Source organism: Anomaloglossus baeobatrachus, chromosome 1 (genome assembly GCF_048569485.1).
Source record: "Anomaloglossus baeobatrachus isolate aAnoBae1 chromosome 1, aAnoBae1.hap1, whole genome shotgun sequence".
Lineage (NCBI taxonomy): Eukaryota > Metazoa > Chordata > Amphibia > Anura > Aromobatidae > Anomaloglossus > Anomaloglossus baeobatrachus.
In genome coordinates, this window is record NC_134353.1 from 355,717,820 (window position 1) to 355,738,440 (window position 20,621).

Consider the following 20,621-nt stretch of genomic DNA (forward strand, 5'->3'; position numbering starts at 1 on the left):
CCTCATGCACGTCTCTATCCAGGGACAATGTGGAGCCTCCCAATTTTTGGCTTCCCTGTCTAAGGGCTATACTACAATAGACCCACTTCCTGACAATGGACACTTCAGGTTTACAGGCCCTCATGCACGTCTCTATCCAGGGACAGTGTGGAGCCTCCCAATTTTTGGCTGCCCTGCCTAAGGGCTATACTACAATAGACCCACTTCCTTACAATGGGCACTTCAGGTTTACAGGCCCTCATGCACGTCTCTATCCAGGGACAACGTGGAGCCTCCCAATTTTTGGCTGCCCTGCCAAAGGGCTATACTACAATACACCCACTTCCTGACAATGGACACTTCAGGTTTACAGGCCCTCATGCACATCTCTATCAAAGGACAACGTGGAGCCTCCCAATTTTTGGCTGCCCTGCCAAAGGGCTATACTACAATAGACCCACTTCCTTACAATGGGCACTTCAGGTTTACAGGCCCTCATGAACGTCTCTATCCAGGGACAACGTGGAGCCTCCCAATTTTTGGCTGCCCTGCCAAAGGGCTATACTACAATAGACCCACTTCCTTACAATGGGCACTTCAGGTTTACAGGCCCTCATGCACGTCTGTATGCAGGGGTATTGGTGAACCTCCCAATTTTGGACTGCCCTGGCAAAGGAAAATACTACAAAGACTCACTTCCTCAAAATGGGCACATTAGACTCAAGAGGCCTTCATGTACGTCTCTTCTCAGGGACATCGGAGTGCCACACAATGTTTTACGTAAAATCTTTCATGTATTAATCTCAAAAAGTAACATACACCAGCTCTATCTCACTATTGGGTATGTGCCCTTAACATTTCTGCCATGAAAATTCATTTTGGTGTCATTTTTGAAGGTTTTCTGGTGAGTCCGTAAAAATGGCGTAAAACGCGGACAAAATAGTTCACAGCTGTGACTTTTGAGTGATAAATGCTTCAAGGGATCTTCCCCATGCTGTTGCCATGTCATTTGAGCACTCTTCTGAGACTTTTGTGACATTTTTAGGGTTTCTACATGCTGCCGGGGGTCATTTCATAAAAATACTTGGGTCTCCCATAGGATAACATTGGGCTCGGTGCTCGGGCCGAGTACACGAGTATCTTGGGATGCTCGGCCCGAGCCTCGAGCACCCGAGCTTTTTAGTACTCGCTCATCACTAGAGCTGACATTTTAGAAATGCCCGCTGTGTGTGCTATGTCTCTCAGCCTATCAGATCTTGTGTGAGGCCGAATACTAGGTTTAAGTCTAGTGGGCCTAGTAAGTATTGTAAAAATATATACTGTATATATATTGTGAGAAGGCAACCGGTTGTGTTGTGAACGAGCGGTATGTACCCCAAAAGTGGTGCATGCCTGAAGTTCTTTTGTGGTACCTGTAGTGCCACAGCTTTGTATTATAAGGTCCACAGGGTCAGGCCACCTACATACTCCACCCATGGGTATGTCACTCCTGACAGGTCACATGTATAATGGAGTCAGTGTTTGGCACATGACAGAATGTCTTTAGAGCAGCCTTGGTGAGATTTGCTCTAGATGGCCGGACTCAGTAAAGAGAGACAGAAACCTCTCGGAGTAACAGACTGATAGCCGTGGATGAAACCTGACTGTGGTCAGTGAAACCTGTGTGGGAGAGCCACACTTATGACGGTTAGTAAACCGTATGATGTTTTTTCTGTAAAGCCAGTGGAAGGCTCATTTGAGTTTTAATAAACTGCTGAACCTTTAAGTGACCAGTATACTCCTGTTGCTACCTCTGAAACGCAGCAAAATGAGTACCTCCATCACGTGATCAGGCGAGATCCCACATATATACATATATATATATATATGTATATATATTTACATATATATATATATATATATATAAAAAAATATATATATATATATATATACAGTATATACTGCTCAAAAACTTAAAGGGAGCACTCAAATAACACATCCTAGATCTGAATGAATGAAATAGTCTCACTGAATACTTTGTTCTGTACAAAGTTGAATGTGCTGACAACAAGATCACACAAAAATCATCAATGGAAATCAAATGCTTTAACCAACGGAGGCCTGAGTTTGAAAACACACACAAAATGAAAGTGGAAACACGTCAAAATGAAAATCAAAACAAGACAAAATTAAAGTGGAAACAAGTCAAAATGAGGCTCAGTATTGTGCGTGGCCTCCACGTGCCTGTATGACTTTCCTACAATGCCAGGGCATGCTCCTGATGAGGTTGCGGATTTTCTACTGAGGGATCTCCTCCCAGACCTGGAGGTCTGGCATTGTCCTGCATTAGTAGGAACCCAGGGCCAACCGCACCAGCATATGGTCTCACATGGGGTCTGTGGATCTCATCTCAGGACCTAATGGCAGTCAGGTTACCTCTGGTGAGCACATGGAGGGCTATGCGGCCCTTCAAAGACATGCCACCCAACACCATTACTGACCCACTGCCAAACCGGTCATGCTGAAGGCTGTTGGCAGCAGCAGATCGCTCTCCACGGCATGTCCAGACTCTGTCACGTCTGTCACATGTGCTCAGCGTCAACCTGCTTTCATCTGTGAAGAGCACATGGTGCCAGTGGCGAATTTGCCGATCCTGGTGTTCTGTGGCAAATGCCAAGCGTCCTGCACGGTGTTGAACAGTGATCACAACCCCCATCTGTGGATGTTGGTCCCTCATGCCATCCTCATGGAGTGGGTTTCTAACCGTTTGTGCAGACACATGCACATTTGTGGCCTGCTGGAGGTCATTTTGCAGGGCTCTGACAGTGCTCCTCCTGTTCCTCCTTGCACAAAGGCGGAGGTAATGGTCCTGCTGCTGGGTTGTTGCCCTCCTACGCCCCTCCACGTCTCCTGGTGTACTGGCCTGTCTCCTGGTAGTGTCTCCATCCTCTGGACACTACACTGACAGACACAGCAAACCTTCTTGCCACAGCTCACATTGATGTGCCATCATGGATGAGCTGCACTACCTATGCCACTTGTGTGGGTTGTAGAGCCCATCTCATGCTACCATGAGTGTGAGAGCACAACCAACATTCAAAAGTGACCAAAACATCAGCCACAAATCATTTGTACTGAGATGTGGTCTGTGGTCCCCACCTGCAGAAACACTCCTTTATCGAGTTTGTCTTGATAATTGCCAACAATTTCCATCTGACGTCTATTCCATTTACACAACAGCATGTGAAATTGATTGTCAACCAGTGTTGCTTCCCAAGTGGACAGTTTGATTTCACATAAGTTTGATTAACTTGGAATTATATTCGGTTGGTTATGTGTTCCCTTTAACTTTTTGAGCAGTGTATGTACATTATATATATATATATATATATGTATATATATATATATATATATATATATATATAAAAATATATATATATATATATATATATATACACACATACTGTATATGTATAAATATATATTGTTTTGTTTGATAGTACAATAAAAAACAACATTTTGGTTTTAATAATTAAATAAAATGGTGTATTCCTGGTAGACGGTTGCGCTGACTTTGGTCTTGATAAAAAACAGTTGACCTACACCAACAGATGACATGGCTCCCCAAACCATCACTGATTGTGGAGACTTCATACTAGACCTCAAGCAGCTTGGATTGTGGCCTCTCCACTCTTCCTCCAGAATCTGGGACCTTGATTTCCAAATGAAATGCAATATTTACTTTCATCTGGAAACAACACCTTGGACCACTGAGCAAGACTCTAGTTTCTTCGTGGCCCAGGAAAGACGCTTCTGGCATTGTCTTTTGGTCATGAGTGGCTTGACACAAGGAATGCAAAAGTTGTAGGTCCTGGACACGTCTCTGTGTGGTGGCTCTTAAAGCACTGACTCCAGCAGCAGTCCACTCCTTGTAAATCTCCCCCAAACTTTTGAATGGCCTTTTCTTAATAATCCTATCAAGGCTGTGATTATCCCGGTTGCTTGTGCACCTTTTTCTACCACACTTTTTCCTTCCACTCAACTTTCCATTAATATGCTTGGATACAACACTCTGTGAATAGACAGCTTATTTAGCCATGACCTTTTGTGGCTTACTCTCTTTGTGAAGTGTGTCAATGACAGCCTTCTGGACATCCGTCTAGTCAGCAGTCTTCTTCATGGTTATGTAGCCTACTGAACCAGACGAAGGGACCATTTTAAAGTGAACCTGTCAGGTGCAATATGCACCCAGAATCACAAGCAGGTCTGGGTGCATATTGCTAATCCCTGCTTAACCGTCCCAGCCTCTAGTAGCATAGATAAAAAGAGATCTTTAGAAAAATTATTTCTAAAGATTCTATATAATATGCCAATGAGGCCAGGGACTAGTCGCAAGGGCGTTACTTTCCCCGACTAGTCTGCCCCCTTAGCATGGTAGCACGTCCACAGAGGCTTGCTAACATGCTACTCAATGCAGCTTCACCAGCGGTGACGTGCGTACTTGTGTCCGCTGTCTCCACTGTTCAGAAGTCCCTGGCACTTCCAGTCATGCGCAGTATGAAGCCGGTTGTACATGTCCCGGGTTCAGAGAGGTCTAGTGCACATGACTGGAAGTGCCAGCGACTTCTGAACAGCGGTGACAGTGGACGCAGATATGCATGTTACCGCTGACAATGTTGCATCGAGTGGCATGTTAGCACACTCCTGTGGACATGCTTCCATGCTAAGAGGGCGGCCTTGTCAGGGAAAGTAACGCCCTTGCGACTAGTCGCTGTCCTCATTAGCATATGATAAAAGATCTTTAGAAATACTTTTTCTGAAGATCTGTTTATGTATGCTAGATACAGGGACGGTTAGGCAGTGATTAGCAATATGCACCCAGAACGGGCTCGTGGTTCTGGATGCATAGTGCACCTGACAGGTTCCCTTTAAATGCTTAGAAAGCCTTTGCAGGTGTTTTGTGGTAGTTCTAATTTTCTGAGATAATGACTTTGGGGCTTTCATTGACTGTAAGCCATAATCATCAACATTAACAGAAATAAACACTTGAAATAGATCACTCTGTAAATGCTATATAATACTGTATATGTGCTTCCCTTTTTGCCTTGAATTACTGAAATAAATTAACTTTTTGATGATATTCTAATTTATTGAGATGCACTTGTAGTGACATAGATTGAAAAAAGACCTAGGTCCATCTAGTTAAACCTTTCCCCACCAATTACACTTTTTTGTCACTAAATCATCTACAGTACGTATAACTGAAAATGTTAGGCATACTGATGAAATCATCCAGCGCTTTTTTAAAAACTGTTATAGTATCTACCATTACTACCTTTTGCAGTAGGACATTCCACAGTCTGACTGCTTTAAAGGGAACCTGTCATCAGAAATTTAGCTTGAAACCTAAACGTTTCCCACTCTGCAGCTCCTGGGCTGCATTCTAGCAGTGTTTCTATACTTTTTGTGGCCCCTTTTAAACCAAATTAAATACTTTATAAACTTGTACCTTTTGCTATGTAAATTTTGTAAATCGTACATGGGGGCGGGCTCTCTGCTGACCGTTGCTGTTCCTCCAGCACATTAACGCCGTCCCCCCACGCTCTATTTCATCCATCAGGATGCCGCCCACTGCGCCCGAGGTGCCGCCCACGCCAGGATCGCTGGTGACGTGTGTCACAAGCACGAGATTATGGGCGTCGCTGTGATTGCATCGCAAGTGCCCGCCCATAATCTCGTGGATGCGCTTTCCCCCACTGCCTCCAGCATTCTGCGCAAGCGCTCGCCGGCCAAATGACCCGACGTCACCTCCTTCCCATCTTACCCTGCAGCAGGGCAAGATGGGAAAGAGGTGACGTCGGGTCATCTGGCCAGCAAGCGCTTGCGCAGAACGCTGGAGGAAGAGGGGAAAGTGCGGTCACGAGGTTATGGGCGGCACTTGCTGATGACACTCACAGCGCCGCCCATAACCTCGTGCCTGCGCAAAACGTCATCAGCAGTCACACGTGCACACAGTGCACAGTCCCGCTACAGTCAAACAGCGCATGCGAGGTGTCTTTATTCTAAGCTAAATAAGCCCATCTTTTCCAACCTCTCATCATATGGGAGGCCTTCCATTTCTTGTAATAATCCAGTTGCCCGCCTTTGAACTGACTCTAACTTCTTAATTTCTTTTTTAAAATGTGGAGCCCTAAATTGGATCCCATATTCTAGATGTGGCCCTACAAGTGACTTATACAGAGGTAACAATACGATGGGATCACGAGATCTAATCTCTTTTTATATACAGTGCCTACAAGTAGCATTCAACCCCCTGCAGATTTAGCAGGTTTGATAAGATGCAAATAAGTTAGAGCCTGCAAACTTCAAACAAGAGCAGGATTTATTAACAGATGCATAAATCTTACAAACCAACAAGTTATGTTGCTCAGTTAAATTGTAATACATTTTCAACATAAAAGTGTGGGTCAATTATTATTCAACCCCTAGGTTTAATATTTTGTGGAATAACCCTTGTTTGCAATTACAGCTAATAATCGTCTTTTATAAGACCTGATCAGGCCGGCACAGGTCTCTGGAGTTATCTTGGCCCACTCCTCCATGCAGATCTTCTCCAAGTTATCTAGGTTCTTTGGGTGTCTCATGTGGACTTTAATCTTGAGCTCCTTCCACAAGTTTTCAATTGGGTTAAGGTCAGGAGACTGACTAGGCCACTGCAACACCTTGATTTTTTCCCTCTTGAACCAGGTCTTGGTTTTCTTGGCTGTGTGCTTTGGGTCGTTGTCTTGTTGGAAGATGAAATGACGACCCATCTTAAGATCCTTGATGGAGGAGGGCAGGTTCTTGGCCAAAATCTTCAGGTAGGCCGTGCTATCCATCTTCCCATGGATGCGGACCAGATGGCCAGGCCCCTTGGCTGAGAAACAGCCCCACAGCATGATGCTGCCACCACCATGCTTGACTGTAGGGATGGTATTCTTGGGGTCGTATGCAGTGCCATCCAGTCTCCAAACGTCACGTGTGTGGTTGGCACCAAAGATCTCGATCTTGGTCTCATCAGACCAGAGAACCTTGAACCAGTCTGTCTCAGAGTCCTCCAAGTGATCATGAGAAAACTGTAGACGAGCCTTGACATGACGCTTTGAAAGTAAAGGTACATTACGGGCTCGTCTGGAACGGAGACCATTGCGGTGGAGTACGTTACTTATGGTATTGACTGAAACCAATGTCCCCACTGCCATGAGATCTTCCCGGAGCTCCTTCCTTGTTGTCCTTGGGTTAGCCTTGACTCTTCGGACAAGCCTGACCTTGGCACGGGGGGAAACTATTAAAGGCTGTCTAGGCCGTGGAAGGCTAACAGTAGTTCCATAGCCTTCCACTTCCGGATGATGCTCCCAACAGTGGAGACAGGTAGGCCCAACTCCTTGGAAAGGGTTTTGTACCCCTTGCCAGCCTTGTGACCCTCCACGATCTTATCTCTGATATCTCTGATGGCCTTGGAATGCTCCTTTGTCTTTCCCATGTTGACCAAGTATGAGTGCTGTTCACAAGTTTGGGGAGGGTCTTAATTAGTCAGAAAAGGCTGGAAAAAGAGATAATTAATCCAAACATGTGAATTGTTCTTTGTGCCTGAAATACTTCTTAATACTTTAGGGGAACCAAACAGAATTCTGGTGGTTTGAGGGGTTGAATAATAAATGACCCTCTGAATAAACTTTTCACAATTTAAAAAAAAAAAAAAAAGAAATAACATTCTTTTTTGCTGCAGTGCATTTCACATTTCCAGGCTGATCTACAGTCCAAATGTCACAATGCCAAGTTAATTCCGAATGTGTAAACCTGCTAAATCTGCAGGGGGTTGAATACTACTTGTAGGCACTGTACTGTACACTCTAAAATCTAATTTGCTTTTGCAGCTGCTGCTTGACATTGAGTACTGCTGCTCAGCTTATTTGTATCCAGAATACCAAAGTCTTTCTCCTGTTCTGTAGTCCCGAATTTACTTCCATTTAATGCATATTCAGCAATAGTATTACTCCATCCTAGGTGCATTAAGTGGGCTTTACACGCTACGATATATCTAACGAGATGTCGGCGGGGTCACGTCAAGTGACGCACAACCGGCATCGTTAGTGATATCGTAGCGTTTGACAGCTATGAACGAGCAGAAATACTCACCTTCTCATTCATCGTTGACACGTCGCTCATTTTCTAAAAATCGAATGTCCCGTTGTTCATTGTTTCCGAGGCAGCACACGTTGCTCCATGTGACACCCCGGGAACAATGAACTGCAGCTTACCTGCAGCCGCCGCCAATGCGGAAAGAAGGAGGTGGGCGGGATGTTACGTCCCGCTCATCTCCGCCCCTCCGCTTCTATTGGCTGGCCGCTGTGTGACATCACTGTGACGCCGAACGTCACTCCCCCTTCAGAAAGTGGATGTTCGCCGCCCACAGCGAGGTCGTTTGGAAGGTAAGTACATGTGACGGGGGGTTACAGCATTGTGCGACACGGGCAAGAAATTGCCCGTGCCGCACAAACGATGGGGGCGGGTGCGATCGCAAATGCGATCGCTCGAGAAATTGGAACGTGTAAAGCTTCCTTAACTCTACATTCATCATCATTAAATGTCATTTTCAAGTGTCTGCCCATTCTAACATCCCTTTAAGATAATTTTATAATATTGTACTATTAAGGTCAGTAATATCCTACATAGTTTAGTGTCATCAGCAGTGACTGACACTTTACTCTCAATCCCATCCACAAGGTTATTAATAAAGATATTAAAAAGAATCAGTCTTAGAATAGATCCCTGCATGTCATCTTTTAAAATGCCTGCAAAAAATGTTGCACACCACTGATGTCAGACATGCCGGACGGTAGTTACCTGGATCCACCTTCTCTTACCTTTCTTAAATATCGGTTCCACATCAGCCATCCTCCAATCCTAAGGCCCCAACCCTATTATAAGAGAGTCTAAGAAGATGAGATACAGTGGTCTATCAATTACTGAGCTCAATTCCCTCAATATTCGTGGATGAATGCCATCTGGCCCAAGGGATTTGTCAATGTTTAATTTTCTCAGACACAGGTGTATTTCCTCTTGAGTTAAATTGGTTATATCAAGTGGGAAACTTTGATCTTTGCTTTGTTGAATGATGCCTGGAACATTTAGTTCCTTGCTGAACACCGATGAAAAGTGCCTGTTTAACATCTTAGCCTTTTCTTTGTCATCGTTAAGTATCCTGTTATTACCTTTAAGGGGCCAATACCATCCTTCGGATTTTTTGGGGAATTGATGTGTTTCTAAAAAATGTTGGGAATTATTTTAATGTTGTTGGCTATTTCTGTTTCAGTAGCTAATTTTGGTTGCTTGATTTTATTTTTTACATTTGCCATTGACATCTTTACACTCTTGAGATGCTATTTCCGTATTCTCAGCCTTCAAGTTTTTGAATTCCATTTGTTTATGTTTTATTATACTATGTACTGTCTTAATTATCCATAGTGGTTTCTTTTTATTCCTGCACATTTTATTACCAGAGGGTATATTTTTTTACAGGACTCTAGTAGTATATCCTTAATCTTCCCTCATTTATGTTTGGTATCCTCATGTACCATGACATATGTGATTAAGCTCTTCTCTTAACTTGTTGAAATCAGCTTTCCTAAAGTTCTAAGTTAGGGCTATTAGAATATAATGACTAAAAAAAAATAAAAAAATAACAAATTGATTTTGTTGTGCAAAAAAAGAGCTCTGAAACAGTCTAAAAAATGATTTCTACTAATGCAAACCCTTTGGTAGGTAAACCGTTGTGTTTAAGTTTCGGAATTATGGAGATATGTTTTAAAAAAAAGTTAGCTTGCCCTTCTGACATTACAAGAGTCACACTTACAATGACACATCTTTGAATTCAGAAATTGGTTTTAGTTGCACATTTATCAATGAAGGGCTTCAGACAGACCCTGTTTGTTTGAACTGTGTGAAAAATGAAAAGATGCAGCTATTGAAGTGATATTACTGCAACATCACTCTGAGTCACTGTGCAGCTAGACTTGGGTTTGACTTGAATCTTTGGATCAGTAGACTGAGGTTATCATTCCCATTTAGAATATTATACATCAGCATTGAAGTAGTATACCTGTAATGCTCACAGGGTGAGCAAGGGATTAGTGGACTCTCTGGACCATAGCATAGGCTACTAGGGTACAAATACTGACAGTCTCTGATGGTGGAAGCAGCAACCGCTGTTGTGGATTTGGCAGAGATGAATGGACGCAGTAAAAGCGGACGACATGGATACTAGTAGTAACATCAGCGGATATTGTAGAAGATGGCCGACGTAGATACTTCCAGCAATGGCAGCAAATATAAAAAGAGGTGGCTGGCGCAGATACTTCCTGCAGCGGCAGAAGATATTGTGGAAGGGGCCGGCATGGACAGTTGGAGCACTAGTGGACTTGCCATGCACTGAAACACAGACAGGAATCAGCAACAGCACAGTAACAGCAGCAGCACACAAAGGGACCTGAGAACTAGCAACATATAGATCTCATTGCCCAGGTATCTCCCTTAAGGAGAAGGTGCCTCAAATACTTAATGCCTCTAAACCAAATTGAGTGACACTTCCAGATCAGGGTGTAGTGTCCCTTTAAGAAAAGGTTCTACAGGCATTCCCTGAAGGCCTAAGTGGTGTACGAAGGCCCTGTGAGACAGCAGCAGGGACCGGAGATGAGGTAGCCACTGTTGGACATCCACGAAGGTGAGAGTTCCAGTGTCCCCAATGGGGGAGGGGGACAGTGCAGGGATGCCAGTTTGGGTGTTACAATACTACAATTGCAGTTAGCTATCATTTTGCTGTGTTCTAAGTTCCTATTCCTACAAAGTACAGGCATAAAAAGGCATTTCTTGGCCAAACCCTATCTTATATACTGACTGTGATATCCACCCAGTTGCCTGTGCTGACAATATTAACTATTTTCTGCAGTGCATCATGAGGAAGTCTGCAAGTCTGCATTATACAACATTAATTGAGCCTTTAGCAGTATATGAAATGGAATATATTTGTTTTTATTCTGTGTTTTGTGAATCAAATTACAAAGTGTTCATTGTTCAAACTTGCACGGATCCATGAATTTTAGTAAATTGAACTCTAGCTTGATATTCTGCAGATCGATCTGCTTATGTCTAGTGGTCACACCAAATACTGATTTGAATTAGATTTCTCTTTTGTTCAATCACTTTGCATTTTGTTAATTGATAACAATAAACTTTTAATACTTCTATTTTTTAATGGATTCTTACATTGCAGTATTTTTCTACTAAAACTTTTGTACATACCACAACTATACTGCGTCCTGTGCTGACACATATTGTTTTCTAAACATGTACATGCTTTCTGGTATTTCTTGCTACGTCCCTTTTTCCCAAGGGTGGAATAATTGAGGTTGAAAAGATTGTCAAACATTACCGTATTTTCAGGATTATAAGGCTGCTTTCACACTACGTTTTTTAACATCCGTCATGAACGTTTTCTTAACGCAAAAACGGATCCAGTGCAAATGCGTTTTCATTTCAATGCATTTGCAATGGACTCGCGTTCACCTGCGTTTGCGTGCGTTATAGTGAGGATCCAGCGACTTGCAGTTTTTTAACATTTTTCAAAAACGCTACTTTTAGCGTTTTTGAGCTGCGTCCAAATACTGCAAATTGCTGGATCCTGACTAAACAGCATGCAAACGCATGTGAACGCTGGCATGCTGATAGACAGGATCCTGCTTGCTCTACTCAGCATGCCCAGAAACCAGCCTGGCGTGATCAGTCCCTCTCTCCCTCCCTCCCCCTCTCTCCCCCTCTCTCCACCTCCCTCCCCCTCCCTCTCTCTCCTCTCTCCCCCGCCCGAGGAGAGCGGAGGACGCTCATAATTAAGATAAACATCGGGTAACCGCGGTCTTAGTTACCCGATGTTTACGTTGGTTACGTGTGCAGGGAGCAGGCAGCCTGCTCCTAGCAGCTGGAGACGCTCGTAATGAAGGTAAACATCGGATAACCGCGGTCTTAGTTACCCGATGTTTATCTTGGTTACGTGTGAAGGGAGTCGGCTCCTAGCAGCTGCAGACGCTCGTAACCAATGTTAATATCGGGTATCCAAGCAAGTTACCCGATGTTTACCTTGGTTACGAGCCGGCTCCTAGTCTATCACGCTCAGTTCCACTGACTCCCGATCACATGACTCCAATGCCCGCCCATAAACTTAAAGTAACAGGATCCTGCAAAATAACACATGCGTTTGCATGCGTTTTTATTTGCAAAAACAGGATCCGCTTTTGCAGCAAAAAAACTTTCATGACGGATGTTAAAAAAACGTAGTGTGAAAGCAGCCTAAGATGCATTTTTTCCCTAAAAACTGGGAGAAAAATGGGGGTGCATCTTATAATCCGGATATGCCTTACCTTGGCGGTGGTGATGGAGCAGGGTCACAGGAGGCAGCGTCGGCAATACTGAGGGCTCATAAGTGGGGTTGTCCCTGCAGTGGAGCCGCTCAGGAGGGTCACAGGACAGAGGGTCGGTCATAACTACGGGCCCGGGGATATCGTGGTGGCAGAAGCCATTGATCTGCCGACACACTACAAGCTCCATTGAGCTGCCGGCGTTTGAGGTGATGGACTTCAAGAAACTGGCAGCGGAGGCCAATCTGCACATGTATCGCCTAAATGGCCATTATCTTGAAGTCCATAGCGTCAAGCGCTAGCAGGTCAGTAGAGCAACACACCGGCAGATCATTTGCACCCACTGACACGATACCCCCAAGCCCACAGTATCACTGAACCATGACACCCCCTCCTCCGAGCCTGCAGCATCACCAACTCTCCGTCCACTGACCCTCCTGAGCCGCAACACCCCCTCCAACAAGCCGACAGCATCGCAGATCCTGCCTCTTGTGACCCTCCTAAGCCACTCCACCACCGCCGCTCCATCCCAGTGAGCTATTATAAGACGCACTAGGATTATAAGACTGATCCCCATTTTAACATTAATTATTTTTTCCTATTGTCCTCCTCTAAATTTGGGGTGCGTCTTATAACCCAAGGCATCTTATAAAATGAAAAATACGGTAATTACAATATTGCACGAAATGTAAAGTAAAATATAAAGTGGCAATATCAATGGATAGGGAAGTGTAAAGAAAGAAAAAATATACCACGACTATGAATGTGGAATACATTTAACAGTAGCAGAAGAACCATCATCACCACTAAATCCAGCCACCCGGGCAGTTGTTCTACCAAATGCTGGTCACAAATGGCCACCTTTGTATCTGGAAGTCATAATGGTTGGACTGAAGCAGAGGGTATTATGGATTTTATGGTACATCACTCACCTCACTTACAGCAGGATGTTGTTACCCCTGACAGTCACACCATCAGTTTTTGTCAGTGTTTGCCTGATCACAAATGACAAAGATTGATAATTTGTGTACAATATTTTAATATAAAAAATACATAAAAAGTCTGTCAGTGCATTGTAACATTAAATGGGCTGTTAATTACTGCCAAGTTAGTAACTATTTCTATGGTTAGGTCACTTTGACATTTCTAAAGCTGTGTTTTTGCTAGTGTGCCGAACCGAACCGCTCGGATCCGGGGTCACTGTGGCTCAAGGGTCTCCGGACCAGGGGGCTTGCGGCCACTCAAGGTTGCTATTTACTGGGGAATAAGAGTTTGTGAAGCCACCCGTGGTTCGCGGTAAGGGGAGTACCACCGCTGACGATGGGAGTACCCAGGGGAGATGGAGCGGGGTAGCCAGATGACGTTCCCTCCACAGGTAGGGGAGGCCCTGGGACTCTGGATGGTGAGATGCTGGTTGTAGGGGAGCGCAGCGCTGGTTGGAAGCAGGGGAGGACCATGTACTCACTCAGGCAGTATCGTTGATGGTGCGACCGCAAAGCAGACTCTGACAACAAGGTAAACCAAGTCTCTGGGTTCTGCTGCCCTCTTGGGGGAGCTCGTCCGGGTATCTGTCCCTCTGGTACTGCCAAGTGGTCCGGAGCCTGCCTCTGTGCACAAATTAGAAATGTCCTGGTGGCTTGTTGGCTTAAAGCTGTCCGGGCCCCGCTCCCTACTTGTTAGTAGTGGAGCTGTGCTCTCAAGGGCTCACGCTTGGGATTTCTGTGGGCTGCGTGGGTTGGAAAGCCCTATCTCCCTCGTTGTGCTAGTGCCCCTGATCTCTGAGCTTCTTGTCCATAAAGTGACTATCCTCCACAGGTTAATTTTCGGGTTGTCTGAAGCTACTCCCCGACCTAGGGTCCTGTACCCCGCCGTGCTTTTGATACCGGACCGGTTATTAGACTCAAGCTGCTGACTGTCCTCCAAGACCAGGTCTAGGCACCCAGCCTCAATACCCTGCGACTGGGTCTCAAACTCCTCCGGGCCCAGACCACCATCTGCGACCCAACCTGTAACTCCAAGGGAGCCACACATTCCTTCAGCTCCTCACCACTCGAGGGCTACCACTCTTCTCTCCTCCAGCTCCCCAGGAGCTGCCACTTTCTCTCTGAAAGCTGAAACTCCACTCCACTGTTCTACTTCCCTCCCGCCAGTCTGCCTGACCCCTAGGTGGGCGACCCTATTCTGGCACAGCAGCTCATTGGTGTGTCTGACAGGGTGTGGTGTGAGGTGTGGTTGGGATTTGGATGCGAATGGAGGCAGTACCATAGGTTGGGAACCCAGAACCAAGAGTGGTTGAGTCCTGCACTAAAGAGCAGCAAGTACAGTACCCTGTGACACCCTGACTAGTCCAGGGGCGTTACATTAGGAACTTGATAGCTGTTGGGAGACAGTCCTATGTCCATTTAATTGCAATTGGAAGCTTTGCAGTATTCAATTTAATGGAAAATCAGTTTACTGCAATTTTGGAGGAAATATTCACCAAACCTGGCAAATTCAGATTTCAAAAGATTCAATCATCTCTGTTAAAATATTATTTTATTTTTTTTTTAAAAAAAAAGCAGGAATATATCACTCATCATACAAGTATTCTGTAATATTGCAATTAAGGCTGTGTTTCATTGTTATGGAATTATAATTTACAGAGAATAATCTTATCTAAAACCAATGAGGGTTATGTTTAGACACTCATCAAACTATAAAATGATTTCTCAGTCTAAATTAAAAGCAGAACATTCAAGTCACAAGCCTAATGAATGACAGAGTATTAGAAAAGAAAATAAGCTAAATATGAAACATTTTCATTGAACCAATGAGCCAGGAGGCATTAAGTTATCCATCTGCTTCTCTTTTACTCTGTATAATTTCATTGAATTATAACTTGTTTGCTGTACAAAAAACAACGGCTTTCTGCTAGAGATAAATTGCTTCTACGTGCCCATCAAACTGGTAAAAAGTGCCTAATGTACCATAAATAATACTTCGGATGGTAAATCAATTAATTATTCATGAAATAATGGGTCAGTTTACAGCAGAACATGCCCATTACAAAGAAATATTAAATACTCTGGTAATTTATTTACACCATATGCCTAACAATTTCATAATACATGAATGTGGTTATAATTGATTGTATATAATATGGATCACTTACTCTATGCGAGAATTATTATAATAGGAACAAAACACGGCTATTATAATCATTAAAAAAGGTTTGAATGTAAAATGTACAGTGAGATTATCAAAATTTCTTCATAATATTTTCATTATTTTAGTTTGTAAGCAACCATTGAGTCACGTTCACATTTACCTGGAAAAAGCACTTACCGTAATTGTTATTTAAATATAAATATATGACTCTCTACTACCAGTACTGGCTAAAATTACATCTAGTTCAAATGCATTAATAAATCGCATTTTACCAGTTTCCCATGTTTATTCTCTTACGGGTATTGTCACAGGCGTGACAGACAGTACTGTAGTGTCCGGCATTATTGTTCCTGCTTTCGGTAGATCCTCTGCTGGGTTTTCATCATTTTCCCAAGAAGACCCAGCGGAGCCCTTCTTCCCTTCAGCTGCTAATCATCTGTATCTCCCCTTGTGCTTACATACTCCCATGTTCCCTGGACTGGTGCTGGTGATATTATTCAGTTCTTTTGGGCCTTGCACTGTAGAGTGTCTGTCCGTGGATGATACACAGGTGGGGTACGGCTTGGCAGCCTGCCTGATCTAATAGTATGGGCGTCACCTAATAGGCTGCGGGTTTGTGACTGTGTTATCTGCATATGTGAACAGCGCTCTATGCAAGCCACTAGTGTGCAGTTTTATCATCTAGCAATCGCCCTCCTCCATTCCATGGAGGTGTGTGTGTGATTTGCTCCTCCTGCACCTGTGACGCTTCCACTTTAGTGGGGGTTTAGCTGTATCCTGCTAGAGTACTAGTTTTTGGCCAGGGCGATATACACACTGCAGCCCATCTTGCTGTAAGTAATACTTAATTTTTGGAGAATATTTTCCTTTTTTTGTTGCTATGTTTATATTTAGTGTAGGGACCTACAAGCATGAGGTTCCGTGACGTGGGTTGTAGGCTTACGTTTTTATGGCCATGAATATCAACAAAAACCTCATATTATTTTTTTTATCTTGGACAGGATACAGCCAGGCCCCTTTCTGTTGGGCCTTGCACTGTAGAGTGTCTGTCCGTGCATGATACACAGGTGGGGTACGGCTTGGCAGCCCGCCTGATCTAATAGTATGGGCGTCACCTAATAGGCTGCAGGTTTGTGACTGTGTTATCTGCATATGTGAACAGCGCTCTATGCAAGCCACTAGTGTGCAGTTTTATCATCTAGCAATCGCCCTCCTCCATTCCATGGAGGTGTGTGTGTGATTCGCCCCTCCTGCACCGGTGACGCTTCCACTTTAGTGGGGTTTTAGCTGTATCCTGCTAGAGTACTAGTTTTTGGCCAGGGCGATGTACACACTGCAGCCCATCTTGCTGTAAGTGATATTATTCAGTTCATTCTAGCACTGGTTGCAAGTAGGTATCTTGTACTTAACTGTGGTGTTGTTGCTGAACTTCTGCCTGAGTCATCTGTGGATAAGTAGTTCATGCTTTTCCCCCCGTATGACCCCCTTGTGTTTTCTTTAGTCTTCAGTGTGGTTGACGAACAGCTCAACGCATCGATTCCCTATTTAGGGCCCTGCACCAGGGACACCTACAGTCAGGTATCCCGCTCGATGCATAGGTGTGGAACCTATCTTGGGTGGGGAGGGACCAGCGGTAGGTTTGGTCAGTGGTCACCATCTCCCATTTCCCTAGGCACAGGGTTTCACTTCCCTATCACTGACTGTGTAGGGTGTCGCTTTGCAGTAGTTGTGGCCGAGGAATTAACTCCAGACACCCCAGCAAGCTAAATGAACTACATGGTCCTGGCTGCGTGTGTAGACTTGCGTCATGTGGGCTGTGAAGTGATGCAGGCCGCATATTGCCTCTGATGTCAGCTGACCAGAACCCGATGATGACTCGTAGTCACATGGAGACCAATAGTTAATTTGAAACATCAACCCTTTACTCAACAACTCATTCTCTGCAAGAACTTTATACTTCAGATAGCGGACACATCTACCAGCACGTTATAGTTCTACAAGGCCTAAAGGGTACTTTACACGCTGCAATATTGTTAGTGAATTATCGTCGGGGTCACGGTGTTTGTGACGCACATCCGGTGTCATTAACGATATCAGTGTTTGACAAGTACGAGTGACCTTAAACGATCGCAAAAGCGGTCAAAATCGTTTGCCGCGGAGAGGTCGTCCTAAAACCAAAAATCGTTCTCTGCTTATTAGTGATGTTGTTCCTCGTTCCTGCGGCACCACACATCGCTGTGTGTGACACGGCAGGAGCGACGAACATCTCCTTACCTGCCTCCACCAGCAATGCAGGATTTGATGTGTTCTTATGCCTGATGGTCCTAAGGAAGGGAGCTGAGACTCCAGAAACGCGTAGACCTGTGCAAAATAAAAGATCCATTCATCTGAATACCTGAGAAGTGATCATTGGCGCGGCTGATAAAAACCTGATTTTCTTCTATTGTTCTCTGTTATCCACCAGCAATGCGGAAGGAAGGAGGTGGGCGGGATGTTACGTCCCGCTCATCTCCGCCCCTCCGCTTCTATTGGACGCCTGCCGTGTGACGTCGCTGTGATGCCGCATGAACCGCCCCCTTAGAAATTAGGCGGTTCGCCGGCCAGAGCGACATCACAGGGCAGGTAAGTGCGTGTGACGGGTGTAAGCGAGGTTGTGCGCCACGGACAACGATTTGCCCGTGTCGCACAACCGACGGGGGCGGGTACGATCGCTTGCGATCTCAGCTTGTAAAGTACCCTTTAGTGCCTGAATAAAGACCACATGCGTGAGAAACACATTATCTTCTGCTCCTAGCTATGCTCTGTACCTTTGTGCATTTATCTTGCTCTGGATTTTAACTTTCTTGAATAAAATTTTGGATTTTATTGAAATCAATTCTTTTGGGACTAGTGCTATTTTTTTTCCTCTGGTTCTTATGTTCAGAAGGTTTTCTAAACCATGCACTTCTTGGGTGAGCTGATTTACCTATATTTGCATTATACTGAAAATTATACCCCTTATACAGGACAGGAGAAATTATACTGTGCAGTGTATATATACAGAATAATACAAATACTGATAAATACACCCTGTATATTAGACAGTTGAAGTAGTGCTGTGAAGTGTATATGTGACGCCCTGGACTAGCCAGGTACTCACAGACATAACAACATACACACCCCCTACCCTAGACAGTTACACCAGTCAGACAAAAACCCTTGTTGCCTCCCTCCAGGGTCTGATGTCCACACCAGGTGGGGCGGAGCCAGGCGGTTGGCCCCACCCACCGAGGAGTTCACAGGCCTGGAGGCGGCAAAAGGAGCAGATTAGTTTTGGAGGTGAAAGTGAGAGGACACAAACTGCGTGTGCCTGGGTAGGAGCCCAGGCACTGACAGCAAGGTTGGCAGACGGTGGTGGCCGTCTACAGGAATTAGCGGAACTCTACAGAGCCGTAGGACTGGGTCGGGCATTGGCCCGCCGGTACCGAACCGGGGAGTGGAGTGAAGCTAAGCACACAGGCAGGGCCATCGGACCCCGACCAGACTTGGAGCCGCCGACAATAGTCAAATCCAAGTGTGACAGGAACCCCAGGGTTTTGCCAACAACCAAGTCCCGGTCCTTACGGCTTTGCAGAATTCCACCAACTGGTCTGCCAACCTTGCTGTCATTGCCTGGGCTCCTACCCAGGCACACACAGACGTTTTACTCCTCTCACTTTCACCTCCAAAACTGATCTGTCACTTTTCCCGCCTCCAGGCCTGTGAACTCCTCGGTGGGTGGGGCCAACCGCCTGCCTCCGCCCCACCTGGTGTGGACATCAGGCCCTGGAAGTAGGCAACAAGGTTTTTTTTGTCTGACTGTTGTAACTGTCTAGGGTGGGGGGGTATATATTGGTATATATGTGACCACCTGGCTAGTCCAGGGCGTCACACTTCCTTTCCCTTTAAAGGGAAGCGTTCGCAACCTGCAAAGGTGTCCCCAAACTATCACAGATACTTACGGCTCCCTTCCCTGATGGGAGTGGCCAGAGCAATGCATTACGATTTGATCCTAGCTGAGTGTTGGTCCTGTCTGTCTGCTCTGGTCTCCCAGCCTCCAGCACCAGTCCTGCATGCATCCAGTTCTGTGTTTTTCCTATCTGTTCCCCTGGACCTGTCCTGTCTGTTCCCTGGTAACAGTCTGTGCCCTGCACCTTTGTCTGTACCAGCCTGTATCCTGCACCCATACCCGTACCAGCCTGTATCCTGCACCTGTGTCTGTACCAGCCTGTATCCTGCACCCATACCCGTACCAGCCTGTATCCTGCACCTGTGTCTGTACCAGCCTGTATCCTGCACCTGTGTCCGTACTTGCCTGTATTTTGCACCTGTGTCCATGCCCGCCTGCACCTGTAGTCCTGTCTACCTCAGCTATCTTGGCTGCACCTGTTTCTGATGTCCCCTGCATGACGATCCGTGCCTGATGACCTGGACCCTAATGACCGGAGTTCCTCCAGAAGTCTTGTCCTGGCTGCACCTGTGTCTAATGTCCTGTGTCTGATGTCCATTGCCTGGTGACCTGAGCCTGATGACTTATGCAGGAAGTTCTGCACCTACCTATACCTGTTCTGCCTGTTCCCTTCCAGTTTTGCCTTGTTTGTCCTGCCAGCCTCATTTGTCCTGCCTGTGCCTGTCCTGCCTGTCCTGTCTGTGAAGCCCCGCTAGTATGTGTCGGTGCAGTACCTTCAGGGACTCCACGTGGATGGAACAGTCTGGTCACAGGTAGGGAACCTTCTTTTAGGATTGTCGTGACGCCACTCTCAGTATTGCGGTCAGCGGGGACCGCCACTGCAGATTAAGGGATGCCTGGGGCTGATGGTGGGTGCAGTCAGTATATTAGCCCCCTGAGAGTGAGGCAAGCCCCAGGCCCCGGTGTATGTGTGTGGGACCACAGGTCGCAGAATGACTCAAACACAGTCCAAGAAGTCTTTCAACGTGTTTACTCACTGTTTGGAGGTCACGGTGAGATGCCCGGGCGACACTGTGATAACCAGGTTGAACCAGGAATTCCAGGAGGCCGTTCTGAGGGTAGCTGTCCACTCGCCTTCC